Source organism: Simochromis diagramma, unplaced genomic scaffold, assembly GCF_900408965.1.
Source record: "Simochromis diagramma unplaced genomic scaffold, fSimDia1.1 OVJJ01000352.1, whole genome shotgun sequence".
In the NCBI taxonomy this organism is placed as follows: Eukaryota; Metazoa; Chordata; class Actinopteri; order Cichliformes; family Cichlidae; genus Simochromis; species Simochromis diagramma.
Genome location: NW_024386759.1, coordinates 90,686 through 110,831, shown reverse-complemented (window position 1 = coordinate 110,831; position 20,146 = coordinate 90,686). Strand labels below are relative to the sequence as shown.

At 44.2% G+C, this 20,146-nt stretch overlaps 1 long non-coding RNA gene and 1 pseudogene across 1 annotated transcript; one reads left to right on the top strand and one right to left on the bottom strand.

Moving 5' to 3' along the window:
- Window positions 1-20,146, top strand: part of LOC120731687 — a 112,111-nt pseudogene that overhangs the window by 9,880 nt on the left and 82,085 nt on the right.
- LOC120731698 lies at window positions 210-19,660 on the bottom strand. The gene is made up of 3 exons (XR_005695408.1): window positions 19,650-19,660; window positions 17,619-17,623; window positions 210-309 (listed from the first exon to the last, which is right to left on the bottom strand). It is a non-coding gene; the product is annotated as an uncharacterized LOC120731698 (long non-coding RNA).

Here is a 20,146-nt window from a genome sequence, read left to right as displayed (position 1 = left end):
TCTCAGCAATATTGTTCGTGTCCAAGTACGCCTGGAGCTGAGAACTAGTCTCTCCAGGATCTTGGACAAGAACGAGAGCTTAGAGATCGGTCTGTAGTTTGAAAGGTCATAACAGTCAGTTTCTTTTTTTAAGAATCGGGTGGACTACAGCATGCTTAAAGGCCAAAGGAACTGGAAATGGGCAATAGATGGCTGCATGGAAAATATGTCTTACTGGAACCTCTGAGCACTTTGCTGTGCTGTAGTTTCATGTCAACAAACACCCGTGACAAGCTAATACTACACAAATACCTGTAAAGCAGATGCGAACTGTCCCAATGACAGCAGACAGAACCTGCCAATGTAAGAAGTGTCTCTCTGAAACATCAGGAAGAAGATGTCAGCCCTGATAGTTCTATGTATATATATGATGTTTGTAATGTAACGGTGGGTGTGACCCTTATTAAAGCACAGGACACAGCCTGTGGAGAACAAGGTGATAACAATCATGGACACTAAAACACAATACAACAGAACAACTCTACTTAAATACATTTACACAAAACTCTGAACAATAAACTGATAGTAGTGAAAAATAAAGAATGTGCTGCATGGGTCAGAGGTTTAATGTCATGGTCCTGAGTCTGAGGACTCAGTGTTTTGTGTTTCTTTATGCTTTTGTTCATTCCGAGTATGTATTCTGTTGTGATTTTGCCATTTGTTAGGTTTCTGTTCTTTGCCTGCCTGCTCCCACTTCTCTGTGTTCCCTCTGTCTGTCCATGGTGTTATTGTGTCTGCTCATGAGTCTGCCTGTCAAGTTCAGTGTCCTGTCTGGTTCTCTGTGTCTGTTAGTTTCCTGTTTTATTCTGAAAGTTCATGTCTCATGTCAGTGTGTTCAGTTTTACCTCTCCCCTGTCTCGTTAGCCTAATTGCTCCCAGCTGTGTCTCCCCTCTGTGCTCTGTTCAGGTCCCTGTGTTTTTGTTGCAAAACAGTCTGTGTGTTTCCGGTTTTACTTTGTAGGTCTGCCTCTCATCATGTCCATTAGTGTCAGCTGTGTCCACCCCTGCATGTCATCTCCTCATTACCTAGTGTGTATTTATAGTGTGTGTTGGCTTCTGTTCATCGTTGGATTGTCTGTGTTTCTCGGTGTAACTATGGCTCTTTGCATTCTCAGCCCACGTTTCATGCTTAGTCCACTGCCTGCATTTTGGGTCCTTTTTCTCCTACACCACATGGCTCACCCCACCAGCCGTGACATTTAATGAGCGGGTGTGAAACGTTAAATTAATATTCCCTGCAGTTGATTTTATTGCCTCCAGAAGATAACTGTCGGTTATTAAATACACAGGAAGCATTGTTTAAACTCGCTCTGAAACTGTGAGATTATGGGAGGAGTTACAGTTAAAGTTCATTTGATGAAGGTGAAGGAACAGCGCACCTCCTTCATCACCTCCTGTAGAACTTGGAGCTCAGAATGATCGCTGACACAGACTGTAACAATAAGTACACCCACATGTCAAATGTAATCAAATGTTAATCCTTTGGAGACATGAACATGTTTCTGGATATTTGACCACTCTCCGTGGCAGAATGCGTTTAAACTGGTTGGTTTCCTGGCATTTAAGTGTAGTCTGCACATGTCCAGTGAGACTGGGGCTTTGGGGAGGCCACGGTCTGTTAGCCTGCTCTGTGCATTCTGACCCACACAGCCCTCACACACAGGTGGCTTTGATAGCTTTGTAAGTGCAGTGATCCCTTCAAGGTCACCTCGTTCACTTTGTCTGTCAATCTGTGTCTGTGTGTGTCTGTGTGTGTGTGTCTGTATGTGTCTGTCTGTGTGTTGTGGTCTGTGTTGTTGTTGTGTCTGTGTGTGTGTCTCTGTGTGTGTCTGTGTGTTCTGTGTGTGTGTGTGTGTCTGTGTGTCTGTGTGTGTCTGTCTGTCTGTGTCTGTGTGTGTGTCTGTGTGTCTGTGTGTGTGTCTGTGTGTGTGTGTCGTTTCCTTGTAAGTCACTCTGGTCTCTCTGACTGTCACTTTGCTTCAGGCTCTATTTACAGAAGCTGCTGTTTTCCCAGAGGGCAGGAAAAGGAGGAGAGAGAGAGGAAAGACATGATGGTCGTGTCCAAATTCATGGGCTGCATCCTCCTGAGGACCCGGCCTTCGCCGTCTACGTGGGCCGGGTCCTCAGAAGGTCGGGTAGGCCGGAAGTAAACGCCTGGGGAAATTGGACGGTCCAGCCTTCTGATTAGCATCACCGCTGTCTCGGTGGAGTTTAATAAACTCGGCCGTCTGCTCCTTGCTATCTAAAATATAACAGGACACTGGAGTAAGCTCTCGGCCGTCTCACACGTCTGTTTAATCACTTTTCTATTTGACGTTTATTCAGCTGTGTGAAAACCAAGGAGGAAGAGGTGATCTGAACATGATGTGCCGGGAGTTGTGCTGTTCTCGGTGGCTTCAGTGACCCTCGAGCTCCCGGCTAGCCATCGAGCTGGTGGGTAACAGACGTCTCCGAAAACGTCGAAGCACTTTTGCAAATATGCGATATCTTGATAAACCGAGCAGATATTTGAAGTTTGCACAGCTACTTTCTCGCCTGAAAATATGTTAAAAGTTTATTTTGTGACCCAGAAAGATTAGTATGAGTAATTTTAAAACTTAGTAGCGGCCGCCATTGCTGGAAACTGGAGTTTGGCTGGGCCGCGTTATGAATTCTGGGATATGGTGGGCCACGAAGGACACACCCGACCCATCCTTCAAAGGGAAAAGGAGGACGCATTTGTCGGCTGCATTCGGAGGAGCCTACGAATTTGGACAGCCTTCGGCGCGTCGCTGTGACGTAATCGGTCTACAAATGCGGCCTCAGGAGGATGCAGCCCAGGAATTTGGACACGACCGATGGATATAAGACAGACTGAAAGGAGACAGAGGTGCCGAACAAGAGTGAAAGATGAACATAGAAAAGGGAAAGTTTACAGGTGTTTGGAGCAAAAGCACAGGCTGCCAGGAGTTAAAATAGAGGTGGATAAAAGGCCTGGGTCTCCACTGTGACCACTGACTGGATGAAGAGAAAACAGGAACAGGGAGGAGAGTGCCTGACATGTTTCCACTGCTCATGCTGGTGGATGCTGTTTAAAACTTATGCTGCATTGAAGAGAATTGAGAGATTGTGCTTATAGTCTAAAACCAGTGGTTTGACCTACACATGGCATGTTTGATATGGTTGCACACATCAGCCACAAACACAAAACTGGATCCACAAACAGGCAGCAGCTGAAGGAAAGCTGAGTAGAGGAAATGCAGCTCTCTGTGAGTTCTGACTGCAAAAGTATTCAGTCTGTATTTTTTCATGCTTTGACTTGAAATCCTGTGTGGTCGGGTACAGAGGCTAATGGTGAAAATGTTGTGATTGTTTAAATATCTGTGGACGCAGCTCAATTACAGGGTCATCATGAGGAGGGCGCACAGCCTGGAGTTAGCGCAGGGGGAGACAAAGATGGCAGCTGTAGGGAAACACTGTCTCTATCACCTCAGATGAATCAGGCTGTAGCCTCTGTAGCATTGCCATGCAGCATTACAACATGACAGCATGCACTGGCATCAAGGCCAAACGTGACACATGGCCTCTTCAACTGTGACAAGAACTGCACTTTCCTGTGATGCATATCCAGATAACTTAAAGAAACCTCTGAATAAGTTTGAGCTCTTTGTCTGCATGTGGTGGACAGGTGTGTGTGGAGTGATGAGAGAGGACGTGTCCATATGTCGGCTAGTCAGAGGTCTGGAGCTGAAGACAAAAGGCTCGCTGTTGCAGCATCATGACATTTGACTGTGCACTGTGTTGTTGTCAGATGAATCATGAGGCAGACAGACTCACCAAGACTGTCATTAAGAGCTCTTCAGGGCCCACAGAGCCCTGTACAGGTACACAGGTGCTAATGTTCACACTGACACTCGATATAAACCATCGTGTGTAACACTCTGACTGTATTTTGTACTTCATAGTCCACGTGTGCCTGGGACAGTACTTTCCTGATTCATTTGGTGCAGTGTTACAGGGAAAATGACCATCAGCATTTCTAAACCACTGTAGTCTGTAAAGGTTTTTTATCTTAGTGCTGTGGCTGTTGTTGTCATTGCTGTATAAATAAAACTGAATTCAATTTAATACAGGAAGTTGATTTTGGCTCTCTGATGAAAAAGCCTTGGTCCCTGATAATGGACCAAGTAGATAAAGGAGGCGATGCAGGTGAGGGGGCTCAGCCAGTACTACCTTTGAATCATCCAGCTGTCTGACCCTGATATGAAGACCTGAGTATTCCTGCAGCTCAAACCCGGTCACTCCCACCTGCCAACAGCAGCTGCCCTCTACAGGGAGTGCAGAATTATTAGGCAAATGAGTATTTTGTCCACATCATCCTCTTCATGCATGTTGTCTTACTCCAAGCTGTATAGGCTCGAAAGCCTACTACCAATTAAGCATATTAGGTGATGTGCATCTCTGTAATGAGAAGGGGTGTGGTCTAATGACATCAACACCCTATATCAGGTGTGCATAATTATTAGGCAACGTCCTTTCCTTTGGCAAAATGGGTCAAAAGAAGGACTTGACAGGCTCAGAAAAGTCAAAAATAGTGAGATATCTTGCAGAGGGATGCAGCAGTCTCAAAATTGCAAAGCTTCTGAAGCGTGATCATCGAACAATCAAGCGTTTCATTCAAAATAGTCAACAGGGTCGCAAGAAGCGTGTGGAAAAACCAAGGCGCAAAATAACTGCCCATGAACTGAGAAAAGTCAAGCGTGCAGCTGCCAAGATGCCACTTGCCACCAGTTTGGCCATATTTCAGAGCTGCAACATCACTGGAGTGCCCAAAAGCACAAGGTGTGCAATACTCAGAAACATGGCCAAGGTAAGAAAGGCTGAAAGACGACCACCACTGAACAAGACACACAAGCTGAGACGTCAAGACTGGGCCAAGAAATATCTCAATTGAATTGAATGAATGCTTTATTGGCCATATGCAGGTTGCCCCGCAGAGGAATAGGACCCCCCCCCCGACTTACACACACAACAAAGACATCACATGGGAATACAGTCGGAGATCGGCAGCGTTGCAGAGAAAACACTGGAAAATTACACAACAATGGGAAAAGTACAAGAGGAAAAAAAGAGACCTCTTCTCACGCTGGGCACCTATGGGAGGACAGCATGAGAACAGGAAACAAAAAAAACTCCTCTGCACAGAGAGCACATTAATGTCCACATCACAACATGGGGCGACCGTGGCTCAGGGGGTTGGGAATCGCATCTGTAACCGGAAGGTCGCCGGTTCGATCCCTGGGCTCTCTGTCCTGGTCGTTGTGTCCCTGGGCAAGACACTTTACCCTACTTGCCTACTGGTGTTGGCCAGAGGGGCCGATGGCGCGATATGGCAGCCTCGCTTCTGTCAGTCTGCCCCAGGGCAGCTGTGGCTACAACTGTAGCTGCCTCCACCAGTGTATGAATGTGAGAGTGAATGAATAGTGGTATTGTAAAGCGCTTTGGGTGCCTTGAAAAGCGCTATATAAATGCAATCCATTATTATTATTATTAACATTAGAGCACGTGACAAGGCACAGGGGTGGATAGGGGGGTGGGGGGCAATCCGAAGGAACACATCAGTCGTCCTACACAGCGCTACCATTTCAGCGCGGCACGCAGACCCGCTGTCTTCCCCCGCAGGAAACAAGCATCGAAGGTGTTTAGAAAGGGAGGGGGATGAGTGCGTGCTTATCAGTGTAAGTGTGTGTGTGTGCGTGTCCAGAGTTCAGCTGAGACAGTGTCCTTCGCTCTATCAGGCTAAGTAAACAGTCTGCCAGCCAACCCAGGTGGCCTTGCATGGGATGGGAAGAATAGTCATCACACAGTCGTTATCAGGGAGTTGTTTTGGTCGGCTCCAGCCTTGGGCCTGAGCAGCTGGCGCCGTGGTGTCCATATGTTGAATATTGTTGATTTCTCCATTATGCGAGCAGCTCCGAATTTAGCACTCTGACTCTGGTCTCTTGATCTCCCGTTGGAGAGCCGCGAGCCTCCCCATGATGGTATCAAACTTCTGTTCTGTGGTGTTGTCATTCTTTTGATTCTAAGACCTCACAACTGCAGTGAGCCGTTCTGCGATGTGATCCAACTTTCACTCAAGGGTGTCATTTTGAGCAGGCCCCTCTCTGATGTATCCCATCATACGCTCAATGGTGTTATTTTGAGTCTTCACGGCAGCTGTAAGCGTCTCCAAGGTGTTAACCATGCTGCGTTCGGTGTGAGAGGTCGCGCCTCGTCCCATCGCTTCAATTCCAGCGGTCAGCCTTGGGGGGGTTTGAACAGCTGGTTCCGCTCTCTTATTTCTCCGATAAGTCAGGGCCAAGCCAGCTCCGATCAGCAAGAACCCCGTTATCATGGTTCCGAATAGGTAGATATCTTCAGCGTCCTTGATCGACAGTCCCGCCAGGCACAAGATCCTCCAGGTCTGCCACCCATCCATCGTGTATCCGGCAGGGAAAGTCCCTCCAGGGCACTCAGGCTCTCCCGAGCCCAGACTTCTCGTTGAGAAAAGGGTGTCAATAGCATTCAGAGACCAGTTAATCAAATCCATAATTCTCTTTTAGGTTTTAGAGAACGACAGTGAGAGACTGTTCGAGGGAAAGTAATGCACACGAGACAAGACAAGGACACAAGAGGCTAAGCAGGGAAGATAAGGGGAAGGAGGAGAGGAGAAAAAGTGCGACCGCCTTCGCCAAGAGCCAAGAGAAGAAAAGACTGGTTTTTCTAAGGTTTTATGGACTGATGAAATGAGAGTGAGTCTTGATGGGCCAGATGGATGGGCCCGTGGCTGGATTGGTAAAGGGCAGAGAGCTCCAGTCCGACTCAGACGCCAGCAAGGTGGAGTTGGAGTACTGGTTTGGGCTGGTATCATCAAAGATGAGCTTGTGGGGCCTTTTCGGGTTGAGGATGGAGTCAAGCTCAACTCCCAGTCCTACTGCCAGTTTCTGGAAGACACCTTCTTCAAGCAGTGGTACAGGAAGAAGTCTGCATCCTTCAAGAAAAACATGATTTTCATGCAGGACAATGCTCCATCACACGCGTCCAAGTACTCCACAGCTTGGCTGGCAAGAAAGGGTATAAAAGAAGAAAAACTAATGACATGGCCTCCTTGTTCACCTGATCTGAACCCCATTGAGAGCCTGTGGTCCATCATCAAATGTGAGATTTACAAGGAGGGAAAACAGTACACCTCTCTGAACAGTGTCTGGGAGGCTGTGGTTGCTGCTGCACGCAATGTTGATGGTGAACAGATCAAAACACTGACGCAAAGTGACACTGATGGGCTCCGCCAGGGCTGCCCTTTGTCTCCAGTTCTGTTCATAATTTGTATGGACAGGATTTCTAGGCGCAGCCAAGTGGCGGAGGGCTTTCACTTCGGTGGCCTCAGAATCTCATCTCTGATTTTTGCGGATGATGTGGTTCTGTTGGCTTCATCGGGTGAGGGTCTCCAGCTCGCACTGGAACGGTTCGCAGCCGAGTGTGAAGCAGCGGGAATGAGGATCAGCACCTCCAAATCTGAGGCCCTGGTTCTCCAACCCGTTCTCACTCCCAAAGCGTAACATTTTACGCTAGGTGACAAATCGTCACCATATTACGTTTTCGGCTACCCACCACGTTCCTAAATGACGACCTCGGAAAAAAGAGGAAATATGAGAACCGTCTGGACTGAATCTACACATGTTCGCTCTTTTTCTTCAAATCGCTTAGAAACACGCTATTTAACATCATTAAAGTCCTGGTTAAGGTCAGGAATAAGGTTATGGTCAGGGCTAGGGATAAGGTTAGGTTTAGGGCTGGAATACAGGGCTGGAACGTCTATTACCGCGGGAGCGTCATTGCACTGGATTCCAGCCATAACCCGCCGCGTACCATAAGAACGCCGAAGGTCTCCTTTCGCGTTCCTCAGGAACGCCGCGGGACGTGACAAAACGTCGACATGTTACGCCTCGGGAGTGAGAACGCTCTGGGTTCTCAGCCGGAAAAGGGTGGAGTGCCCACTCCGGGTCGGGGATGAGTTCCTGCCCCAAGTGGAGGAGTTCAAGTATCTCGGGGTCTTGTTTGCGAGTGATGGGAGAAGGGAGCCGGAGATCGACAGACGGATTGGTGTAGCGGCTGCAGTAATGCGGACGCTGCACCGGTCCGTCTTGGTGAAGAGAGAGCTGAGTGTAAAAGCGAAGCTCTCAATTTACCGGTCGATCTACGTCCCTACCCTCACCTATGGCCACGAGCTGTGGGTAGTGACCGAAACAACGAGATCGCGGATACAAGCGGCAGAAATGAGCTTCCTCTGAAGGGTGGCTGGCCTCTCCCTTAGAGATAGGGTGAGAAGTTCGGCCATCCGGGAGGGGCTCAGAGTAGAGCCGCTGCTGCTCCACATCGAAAGGAGCCAGCTGAGGTGGTTCGGGCATCTGACAAGGATGCCTCCTGAGCGCCTCCTGGGTGAGGTGTTCCAGGCATGTCCCACCGGGAGGAGGCCCCGGGGCAGACCCAGGACACGCTGGAGAGATTATATCTCTCGGCTGGCCTGGGAACGCCTTGGTGTTCCCCGGATAAGCTGGAGGAGGTGGCTGGGGAGAGGGAGGTCTGGGCCTCTTTGCTTAGGCTGCTGCCCCCGCGACCCGGCCCCGGATAAAGCAGATGAAGATGGATGGATGGATAGCCTGTAAGAGCTGTTTGCACTGTAAAGAACAATACTTTTTACCTTTACTGTTTAACAAACAGTTAAAAAGTGAATGTCCACAATTTAATGGCAGGAAATGTTATTAAAGCAGTTTAACAGGAGCAGAATCAAACAGTAAAACTCACAAATCAGATCACCTGAACTCTACTTATCTAACTAAGCTACTGTGAGCTAATGCTGAGTGTGTTCTCTTTGGTGAGGAGAGGTTGGAGGGAGGATGAGCACAGTCAGGCCTGAACAGGTTGGACTCTGTTCCCTCTACTGTCTCTGCTGGGATTCTGCACTGTGAACATCTCACTCCACATCACCACACGCACCCTTTCTCCGTCCTCTCTACTGGACGTCACATTGTCACATTTTGGCCGTCCAATCAAGTTGTTGACATTCAAACATCTGATGTCCACCCACACTTTTTCTTTCTCTCTGTCTGACTTACAAAATAGTTTCATGTTTCATTCAGATTATGTAATTCTGCTTTAATTAGATTAGCCTTTAGCACATTCTCACATGATGTGCATTGTAACATATCTTTACTCCAAATACAGAGGAATACTTTATTTTACCTTTTAAAACTCTGTTTGTTCATTAGCATTTATATATTTGTATTTATTTTAAGTAGTAATGAATAATGAAATAAAAGTTAAAGTAGCAATGAAATAAAAATACTTTGTTACTGTATTTAAGTACAATTTTTTGGTATCTGTCCTTTATTTAAGTATTTTTTCCTTCATTTGAACAAAAATAAACAGTAACACATCCTTTTGGTGTATCGATCACATACAAAGAGATGACAGAGGCAAAACCATATAATAGTTTATAGTTTGTGTATAATTTATAGTGTAAAGTGTGAGCTTGGGTTGGTGTTTTTTTTACTTTTGACAGACGATCATAAGCTGAGTCGGTGCCAGGTAATTTCAAACGCAGCGTTTCTATCAGCTCAACAAACACAAACTGTGTGTGTGCAGTTTGTCTCTCAGTGTGTTGCAGCTGCTGTATTTGACAGGGAGAGGAAAGAAAGAGAGCTACGTTCACTCAGAGATGGAGAAAGATAAGAAAGACAGGACAGGAGAGGAAGGAGAGAGCTTAGATTTAAAGGAAGGATGCTCAGTGGGGTTTGATAGACTGGGAATTTAAAGCTAAGTCTAAGCTAAGTGTATACAGGTGAGTGTGTGGGGAAGAGAAAGCAGAGTTGGACTGGTGCACAGCAGCTGTGTTCAGACTTATGTCACGTCACGTGTAAGCTGGTATAAAGATGCCATAAACAGTGGACTGTGAGTGTCGAGCATGGAAGTCAGCCAGGTCTGCTTCCATCTTATTTCATACAGTTGTGTAAATTCACTGAGAGCAGTAGAGCCCAGCGCAGCAGCAACAGCGCAGGTCAGCTGATCACAGCCCATACACTAAGACAATCTGCTGGACCGGTCGGTAGAAATCATTGTTAGCTGCGATTCTTTTCCCTTGGGCTACTACAGTCAACATCCACCTGAACCTAAACCACTGACTGTGTTTTCTGATTATGTGTGGAGTCACCCTCTACGACGTAGGCAGCAAAAATGGAGCTATCAAAAAAACAAACATTATTTTCCTCTGCTTATGTTCTACATAACTGATTCAAGCTGAGTACATTCATTAGAATTCAAAGTAAGACTGAAATAATGTTTCCTTTCCTGTGCACTCGTATATTTTTATCATATTAATAAGTTAGCTTTGCACAAAAATACTTAGCAGTGGGCGCCGTTTTGGCTAGCAGTGGGCGCCGTTTTGGCTAGCAGTGGGCGACCATAAGCTGTAGTCAAATCCGAACTTTTACTGAGTATTTTTAACACTAGAGTCTGTACGCCTGTGTGGTGGAGGTGTGGTCCCGGGCGCGGCTGCAGGGGAGGAGTGGTGCAGTGAGCTCAACGGGGCGGTGCTGGAGACGCAGGTGAGAACAGCTGATGGCGTTTGGACTGATGATGGTTTCCTTCCCTTTTATAGTGAGACGGGAGAGGAGCGGAGGGGAGGCTGGAAATCAGCTGAGACCGGAGCTGTCAGACTGTGGTTGGTCATAACATATGTAAACTATAAATAAACGTGGCATCTGGCGACAAACAACTGTGCGTGTGTTTACGTATGTGAAGTGCGTTTCACAATCTGCTTAAGACGATTGCATAGAAACAGTTCTTTGTATGTAAAGTAGGATTGTGATATTTTCTTTACTCTGAAATGAGGTTAGCTTTAACATGCTAAGTGTGTCCAGTGTTGGTTGTTGAACTGACTTATTGTTCGGTTTGCTGTGCTATGCTAACACTATATGATGGTGGTGACAATACGTCTCATTTGTGTTGTATTTACAGAGTATGGCTCGAATGAGTCATCGCTTTTGTTCCATCTTTGTTGATTTTATCTACTCCTGCTGACCTGCGTGTGTGTGATAGTGCGTGCGTGTGCATGCGTGCGTGCGTGTGTGTGTGTGTGTGTATGTGTCTGTGTGTATGTGTGAGAGTGTATGTGTTTTTCTGAGCACAGAATGGACAGCTCTCATCAACATTCAGATTTCAAACAGAAATAAAGGCATTAACAGCCACTGTACTATGTAAAGGTCACCACTGTAGATCTCCACGCAGGCTTAGCATGTAACCGCTCAGGAGGTAGAGCAGGTCACCTACTGATCGGAAGGTTGGTGGTTCGATCCCTGCATGTCAAGTGTCCTTGGGCAAGATACTAACCGATGGAGTATGAATGTGTGTGAATGTAGTCAGAAAGCACTAAGTACAGAGAAAGTGGTTGTGAGAATGGGCTGAATGTGGCATGTTGTATAGAGCGCTTTGAGTACTCTGGAGTACTCAAAGGAGAGTAGAGAAGCGCTCGTGGCTCAAGAGTTGGGTGTTCGTCTTATAATTGGAAGGTTGCCGGTTCGAGCCCCGGCTTGGACAGTCTCAGTTGTTGTGTCCTTGGGCAAGACACTTCACCTATTGGTGATGGCCAGAGGGGCCGATGGTGCGATATGGCAGCCTCGCCTCTGTCAGTCTGCCCCAGGGCAGCTGTGGCTACAACTGTAGCCTCCACCAGTGTGTGAATGAATAGTGCAATTGTAAAGCGCTATATAAATGCAATCCATTATTATTATGAGAATCAGTCCATTTAGCATCAGTCCCAGATGTTTTTTTCCACAACACACCATTTAGTTCATCTTTGTTTAAAATGTTTAATAAGACCGTCTACATCTTTTTACCCAATGAGTCGTGCATATTTCTTTGTGCACATGACAATAAACGCTTTGAATTTGAATTAACACCGTTCACATCAAAACAGGTTTCAAACACAACAGGTTCTTTTAAGATCCACAAATTAGAATTACAGAGATGTGAACAGCTTTACCTGAAAACTCCCCAAACGCATATCTGAGACCAGAAGTTTTGGTCTAAGCTGACTGATAGATACGCTTTAGTGATGGGATTTACGGCTCTTTTTAGAGAACCGGCTCTTTTGGCTCCCAGCCGGCTCTTCAGGTTGTTTTGCTTTAATTAATTTATTATTAACAATAATATAAAATTATGGACAAAATGAATTACTAATGTAAAAAAACTGTGGTTTTATTTATATGTTTATATATAAATATATGTGGTGGCCCCTAGAGACAAAGCACGTACAAACTCCAAAACACATTTTGAGCGTTAACTGAACTTCCAAAACAGAGCTACCTGGATCACATGAATTACACAATTGAAAGCATGTGTGTATTGTTTGTGTATTTATACACAAGCACTCATATATATTCAAATAATTAAAAAAAAAAGTTCATTTGCCTGTTACTACCACACACCAAATCCAGTCGTTGGTACTTGCTGGCTTGTGTAGCCACTACGTAACACTGCCCCCTAGCATCCTGGAGCACTTCTGTTGTGTTTTGTAAGTGCTTCGGAGTTTGTACGTGCTTTGTCTGTAGGGGCCACCGTAAATATACTTGTATTTATTCACTCCACATAAAATGTAATAAATAAATCATATAATACAAAAACCAAATATTTACATTTCAACTTTTAACTATTTCAATTTTCAGCTTTTTTCTTTTAAACAAATTTAAAGTGAAACAACACAAAACACTGCAAACCACAACACAATTAAATATAAATTAAATTATGAAAACAAAAAGAAGATGCACATTCTCTGTCATATGGGCCTGCATGAATAAACTTTCTGAATCCTTTATCATACTGTTCCTTACTGGTGGGGTGAAGGGAGCGCCATGCATCGCACAGCCCAACGTCGCTCACTACCGTTTGATTATATTTGTGGACTGCCAGTTGCGCTGAGTTCCTGCTGTGTTGAGCCTATCCATTTCTTCATTCAGTCCCAAGTTGAGGTCGCCCCCGAGAACAAGTGTGCCATCTGGGTGTTCAGAGAGTGCACTGAAAAAACAGTGGAAGAATGAGGGATCATCAACATTTGGACCAGATACACTTACAATACATAACTTTTTATCAAGTATAGATAGTTTAATGATTAGGAATCTGCTCTCTGGATCTATAACTGTATGTTGAGTACTGTGAATATTTTTTATGTATTACATTGCCACCCCCTTTTGTCTAGAGTAGGCTGAGAACACATTAGGGAACTCAGGTGTTTTAAGTTCTTTTAACCTGTGACAGGCCTGTGAGTCTCTGGTAATAAAACTTCTGCCTGTAGATTTTTGAGCTGGTTAAATATCTTTAACCTCTTTTCTCTGGAGCCAGCTCCATTTATATTCCATGTGACAAACCTTAGTGCGCCCATGGTTGCGTGTGTATGTAGAAACATTATGTTACACACAATGTTTAACACATTGTGTGTAACGCTTACACTGGTGAGGAAAAAGGAAATACATCACTCGTGTGTAAATAGAAAGAAGAAAAGTGTGTGGTGAGAGTCTCCATAAGTCTGACTGTGTGTGTGAATATTAACTACTATGAGCGAGTGTATACGTGCTTGAGTGTGTGTCCTATATGTCTGTGTGCGCTGTGAGGCTGTAGTGGATGTCCTGACACTGAGTGTGTGTGTGTGATTGTGCTGTTTGTGACTGTGTAGGAAAACAGATGATCGATGCAGTGAAAGAGAAGCACACCAAGGAAAGGGGTGAGCGGGAGGCAGGAAGAGAAACCTGGGAAAAGGGAAGCATTGTAATCAACACATCAACATTTTCTTTCTGCAGTGATCAAACATGGCTCTGATTCTTCTTATCTGGAGTCTGAAGGCACAGCCATGCATTTAAATAACACATCTACACTCTGTGTATCAGGTTTTGACAGCTGGGGATTGGACCACCAGCGCGTCCACCCCTGACACAAACCAAAATGCTTCTATCCCAGTGAGTGCAAGATTCCCTCTGTGGTGCTAATAGATTTATTCCACAGCAGGTATGGCTGCCACAATTTATTTTCCTGTCAGTATTTAGTTGGAATATTATGTCGAGTGACATTTGCTTCCCTTGAGGAAATTATTATCACAATCTTCACTTTGTTATCTTCATCACTGTGTATAGTTTTGTTGCCACATAGAGTTAAGGTCAGGCAGGGGCTTGATTTGGTCTCTTCCACTGTGGGGTCAGGTCTGAGTGAAACCTCTGAGTGTGCCTCTGTTTTACATTAATGCAACTGTCAGTGTCTGGATTCAGTGCAAGTCTTGTTGCATATATTAGGGCCAAGTGTAACATAGCCTCTATGTGTCTGTAGGCCTGTATTGGTACTCTACAGTACTCATACAAAATGCACACAATACAAATATACTCCCAGTACAATACCCACAGTGCATCTGCAACACATTCTGAGATCCTGTGTTCAATGCAGTGAATTGAAGAAGCCATACAGCACAATGTAGAGAAAAGTTAGCAGAGACTTCATTGTGTGTCCAGTTGACAGCGACTGCTGTGGTATGCTCCATCTGTAACAATGGTACTGAGTGGATGTGAAAGACAATCTTAGATCATCTCCTCAGCACCAAAACCTTTAACAAGCGTACATGATTTTAAAGGTTTTGTTTCTTTTTTAGATAAAAACTTACTTTTTGTGCAGAGCTTGTGAAAAGCTCCTCAGCAGTAGATACTTTATCAAAAAACTCTTTGCTAAAGCATATAGTTAGGGCTGGATCAGGTGACCCTGAATCCTCCCTTTGTTACACTACAATAGATCTATGCTGCTGGGGGATTCCCATGATGCACTGGGTGTTTCTTCTTCACTCACTATGTGTATGCACCACTCTACATTTAATTATTGTTCCAAAATGCTCGTCTGGCACTCGGTCTGTATCTGCAGCTCCTCCAATTGCTTCCTATGCACCGCTGCCTGCTCCTTGTGCATCCCTACCAGCTCAGTTGTCATCTGAGCCAGTGCCTCTACTGACTGTGAGGATCAGGACTCCGCTGCTCAAATAACTATTGTTTCCTTTCAGCACCTCAGCAGATGGGTTGTAGCGCCCCCCTCATACACACAGACACACACACTTTCTATCTCTCTCTGTCTCTGGGTAGCAGTCTTTTGATACTTGCACTGCCCCTGTGATCTACATCTCCTCCCATTGCCTGGGGGGCTTTCTCCCCATTGTGTCTATTGTTTGGCTGTGAAAATGGGTTAAGAAAGGCAGCGGTGATGGACAGAAGGCCCATGACTATGAGAGAAGGGATGAGTGACTGACACATCAAGATGGGGGAGTAGTTGTTGGATTGTGAATACAAGACAGAACATGAAGAAATCATGGGGGAGGGTGGTGATTTGCGAAACAGAAAATCCCAGCCATGGGGACCATGAGCCAGTGTCCAAACACGGATAAGGAGGACAGTTCAGGAAGTTCAGAGGATTAGAAGGGAGGATGCAAGGATGAAGAGGACAGACAATGGAAAGGCAGTTGGTCCAGCTGTCATACAGTGCTGGTAAAAGTATTTGCCCTTCCTAATTTCTTACTTTTGGTTTATTTATTTATTTGTCACATGTTTTTGTCACATGTGGTTTTTATATGATTATTTAATTTATTAAGGAAAAAAACCATCCCTGACTCTGTGAAAACACTGAGGTTTGCTACATGAATACCTTTTACTAGTTTCAGGTTCAGTTTAGTGACCCTGGCTGCCCAAAATTAGTTATATGTTAATGTTCCCAATTCTTTGTTTTGTTCATAGACACTGATGAAGTGAAGGAATGAAGGAAGAAAAATCAGAGAAAGGGAAGATGAATGTAGAAAGAGTGGAGAGCAGAGGGTCAACCATCTACTCCTGTGAGCCCACCAGTTATTCTCTGGACCTTATTATCTCAGTGCGCTAAATTAGACTAGCCCAGGCCATCCAATAATTCCATTGCACTCGGGCAAGCTGAGAATGTACAGCCAATAACCTCAAAGGTCATACTCACTGAGAGAGATGAGGACTCAGAGTTACATCTGGTTGAATGATGATTGGCCTGTCAGAACACACAAATGTGCTAAAATAAATAAATGATGGATGGGCAGAGCTTTCCTGGCACAAGGCTTTGGTCATCATTTGTTTCATAAAGTTCATGGATGTGATACCAAAGGTCATTGCTCCCTACTTTTTACATTTAAAGATGTGCTTTTTACATACGCGTGTATCAGATTACCAGTGATCCTGATCTGTAGGTTTTAATAGCCTTTGCATGCACACGTAAAACTGTGAATTACATTTAAACTCAGCTCAGTGTATTTACATACAGGGCTCTAGACTAACTTTAAAAAGTTAGGCCTACCGGCATAAAAGTTAGGCGCACACAAATTTTATAATAATTTATATAATATAATGTGTTTTTCTGGATACACTGTGCTTTTTCAGCATTCAAAGATTGATGACACCGTGTCAGAGTACTGGCTATGAATTTCAGAAGGATCAGGCCTTAACTTAACAGAAAAGTTAGCAATAGTTCTTTTCCTATTACAGCTACATCCACTTCTGTCGGGCCTAGGCTGCTCACTAGGGCTGGGTATCATCACTGATTTCTATAATCCATTCGATTCCAGTTTTCAAAGTCCCGATTCGATTCAACTTAGCCTCAGACAGTCAGAAATATTATAATTCTGATCATTTATCAGTACTGACTTCATCAGAATTGTGAACATCACAGCAGATGCCTTTGTGTGAAAGTAACTGAGAATAAAACACAGAAAAACATGAAGGAGATTTTCCTGGTCTGGCTTTTTATAGCAGATAACCTTAAAAATATTCTACAATGTTCTGCATATAAAGTTTAAATTTCTTCAGTATTGAACAACAGAAAAAATAGGCTTTCTTGTCCGAGGTCATTTAAGTGAAAAAAAGAAAAGAAAAAGACAGCAGCCAACAGCGCTGTAAACAACGGTAGACTGGTGGGTAATAAGCGAATGAATAATACAGAAAACAGAGATTGGAGACGGAAACTGTTCTTGAAGTACAGAGAGAGAGAGAGAGAGAGCTAGCTGTGCATGAAGTGTGATTTTAATAGTCGTGGAAGCAAAACAGCAAAATTCATGACGACATTGATCAAATGTGAAGCGCAGTTTGCTGCTTCTTTTGCTGCTGGCTCGGTGAATTTTGGTTGGAGAGAGACAAAACCTGCAGCTCAGAATCAGCGCAAAAAGACGTAATCACAGCGCGGACCGGACGCATCAGGATCGCTAAGCTCCGACAGCGTGTCCGTCTACGGGCCGTCGGGTGAGAAAGCCGAGAAAGACAAAGCTGATTCTGATGCGTCGGGTCTGTGTTTACGTCTTTGTGTGGAGTCCGTGTACCTGCTCTCATCTGCTGTTTGGTTGTTGTTGAAATGGTTTTGTGAGCTTTAATCTGAGAATCTGGCGTTTCTGGCAAAACACAGTTATATTTAAAAGTCGATTCAGGATTTAATGAATTGATATCGCTTTATTCAAGCTACTCACCTCCCACTTCCACCTGCACTTTCAACTGGACCACGGCCAATCAGAGAGGTCCCGCCCCTGACTATCTCTGATTGGTTTAGTCCACGATAGGGGCAAAATGTGTGTCTGTTGTTGACCACAGGGAAGGTTGCAGATTTTTTTTTTTTTTTTTTTTTGCTACCCGAACATTTGGTCGCACAGGTGCAACCAAATTTTTTTTTTTAGTCGCACCACTGAAAAATTTGGTCGCATTTGCGACCAAATTGGTCGCACTCTAGAGCCCTGACATATGAATCTTAATATGGAAACAAGAAGACTATGAAGGGAAATATATTGCAAAATGTGAGAGCTTGTAAAATAACCCACGATTTTTGGGCTGTAGAAAATACAAATATTCCAGATACAGCTATAATGTTGTGAACTTACAGGCAATATTTATCTCAGGCCTTTCTCAGGTCCAGCTCTGTTATTAAAGAAACATCCCTGTAGGGCCAGGTACTGTTCCAGGGAGCCTGCAGCCAAGTGCAGATCAAATAACAGCTGTTGTCCTTTGTGTGCGGATATTTAAAAAGCTTCCGTCTCAGAGCTTCAGTGATTTCTCCTGCTCTTTTACAGCTTTATTAAATGGACTGATTCTTATATAGTACTTTTCTACTCTCCTGGTATGGAGTGCCAGGACTGCCATAATGAATTAATTAAATACACCATTAAATAAGTTAGATTAAATTGTTCATAATTATTAAAAATTGGAAGGAATTAATTTAAAAATAAATATTAGTACACAGTAATTAGTTAATTAGTAACACAGTTAATGAATTTATTTAATGAGATATTATGTATGTTCATTTTGGCAGTCAATGGGCCCCGTGGCGGCTCATCATGAAATATTTTATCTGTCAAGGCCTCACCCATCAAAACTACAGGGGGCGGGGTTTAACAACTGCCCTATGCAGCTTCTCTAACATTTGATTGGTTGCCGTGCAAAGTAAGTCAAAACAGGTCGATCCTAGATAATCGATTGCTTGTGTAGACTTGGGGCAGCCAGGTATCCCAGAATGCAGATCAAATCACAGGCAGCAATGGTGGTGGTGTAGTTTTAAAATACCCCGTTTTTCTGTCACCAGCTACACTTTTAACAGTGTTTTAGCCGCGAATGTCGCAACGTATGTCTGGTCAGGTTGTCAACATAGAACATGTTTGCAAAAGTGCTCAGATGTTTTCAGAGATTTCACTAGCTCTGCTAACAATTAGCATGCAGAGTGCAGCCAGGGGGTTACGTTAACCGGTTTGTTTACATATTCCACTCTCCGTGCTCCACATGTTGCATTTGCAGATTCTCATTTTCACCGACCGATCGTCTCTTTCCGCCTGGTCTTGTGTCTCTGTGCTTCTGTAACATAAATAACGAGCTGACATTTTTCTCACGAAACCAGCGATCAGCTCAACAGACCCTCAGTTTACCTGCATGCATCCTCCTCCTCATCTGTCAGCTGTTTAACACCTGCTGCTAATTCAAGAAACACGCCTACGTTACCTGGTGATAGTCACAGTTTAACTGGGCAGCCGGTGCTCGATATAAAGCAATGTCAGCGCATTTTTCTGCACAAGATAAGTAAATATAGTGTTTTCCCCGAGCGCAGAGCTGCTGGAGCTTGTTTCCTTACAGAGCACTTTATAGGCGAACCAGCTTCATCAGCGGCTGATGTCCAATCACCGGCACACAGCTTTGAAACCTCAGCTGAGTTTTAGCTCTCAGTGGTTAAACGCTGGACTTCATTCACTCAGGTTCTGTCTGTCGGGTCACGTTTACTTCGCTGTTTTATTTACAACTGAGCAAATCGGTTTGGCTGAGGTTAAAGTTACGTTTCATAACTGCATAGTTTCACAGACGTTTAATGGTTCACTGGCACATGTGTTAGACTGAACTATCATCTAAATATCATGTTTTTTAATAGTTATTCGACTGTATTCTAAGCACCAGCTGTCTGTTAGAATGTGATTTTTTTTCTCTCTCTGTTGGCAGAGGTATAAAAATGCGCAGGAAAATCTGACGTGCATGGCAAACTTCACCAACGATATTTAGGGAGGAATAAACACACATCAAACATAAATGAACCATTTGCCTGTCTCCATAATTGAGAGCATTTTCTCTTCTTATGTCAACACTCTCTCTCTTTTTTTTTCTTTTTTTTTTCTTTTTCGGTCATGTTATGTTTACCTGTCAAAGGCTCGTTACAAACTATGAAACACATGGTGCAGACTTCTGGATGTTAGAAGAAAACTAATACTGCTCATGAAGGAGACTAAAGGCAGGAAGGTGTCCTTTAAAACTAAACATGTTAATAGGACCTCCCTATTTATATCAGAATCAGAATCAGAAAGGGTTTATTGCCAGATGTTGAGGAGGTTTACAACATTAGGAAATTGCTGCGGTGCTTCAGTGCAACATACTGTCATAAAAATATAAAAATAAGAATAAGAATTAAAAGTGCTAAGTGGATAGATATATACATGATATATACATGATATATACATGAGTGCAGGTGGTGATCAGTGCCAAAC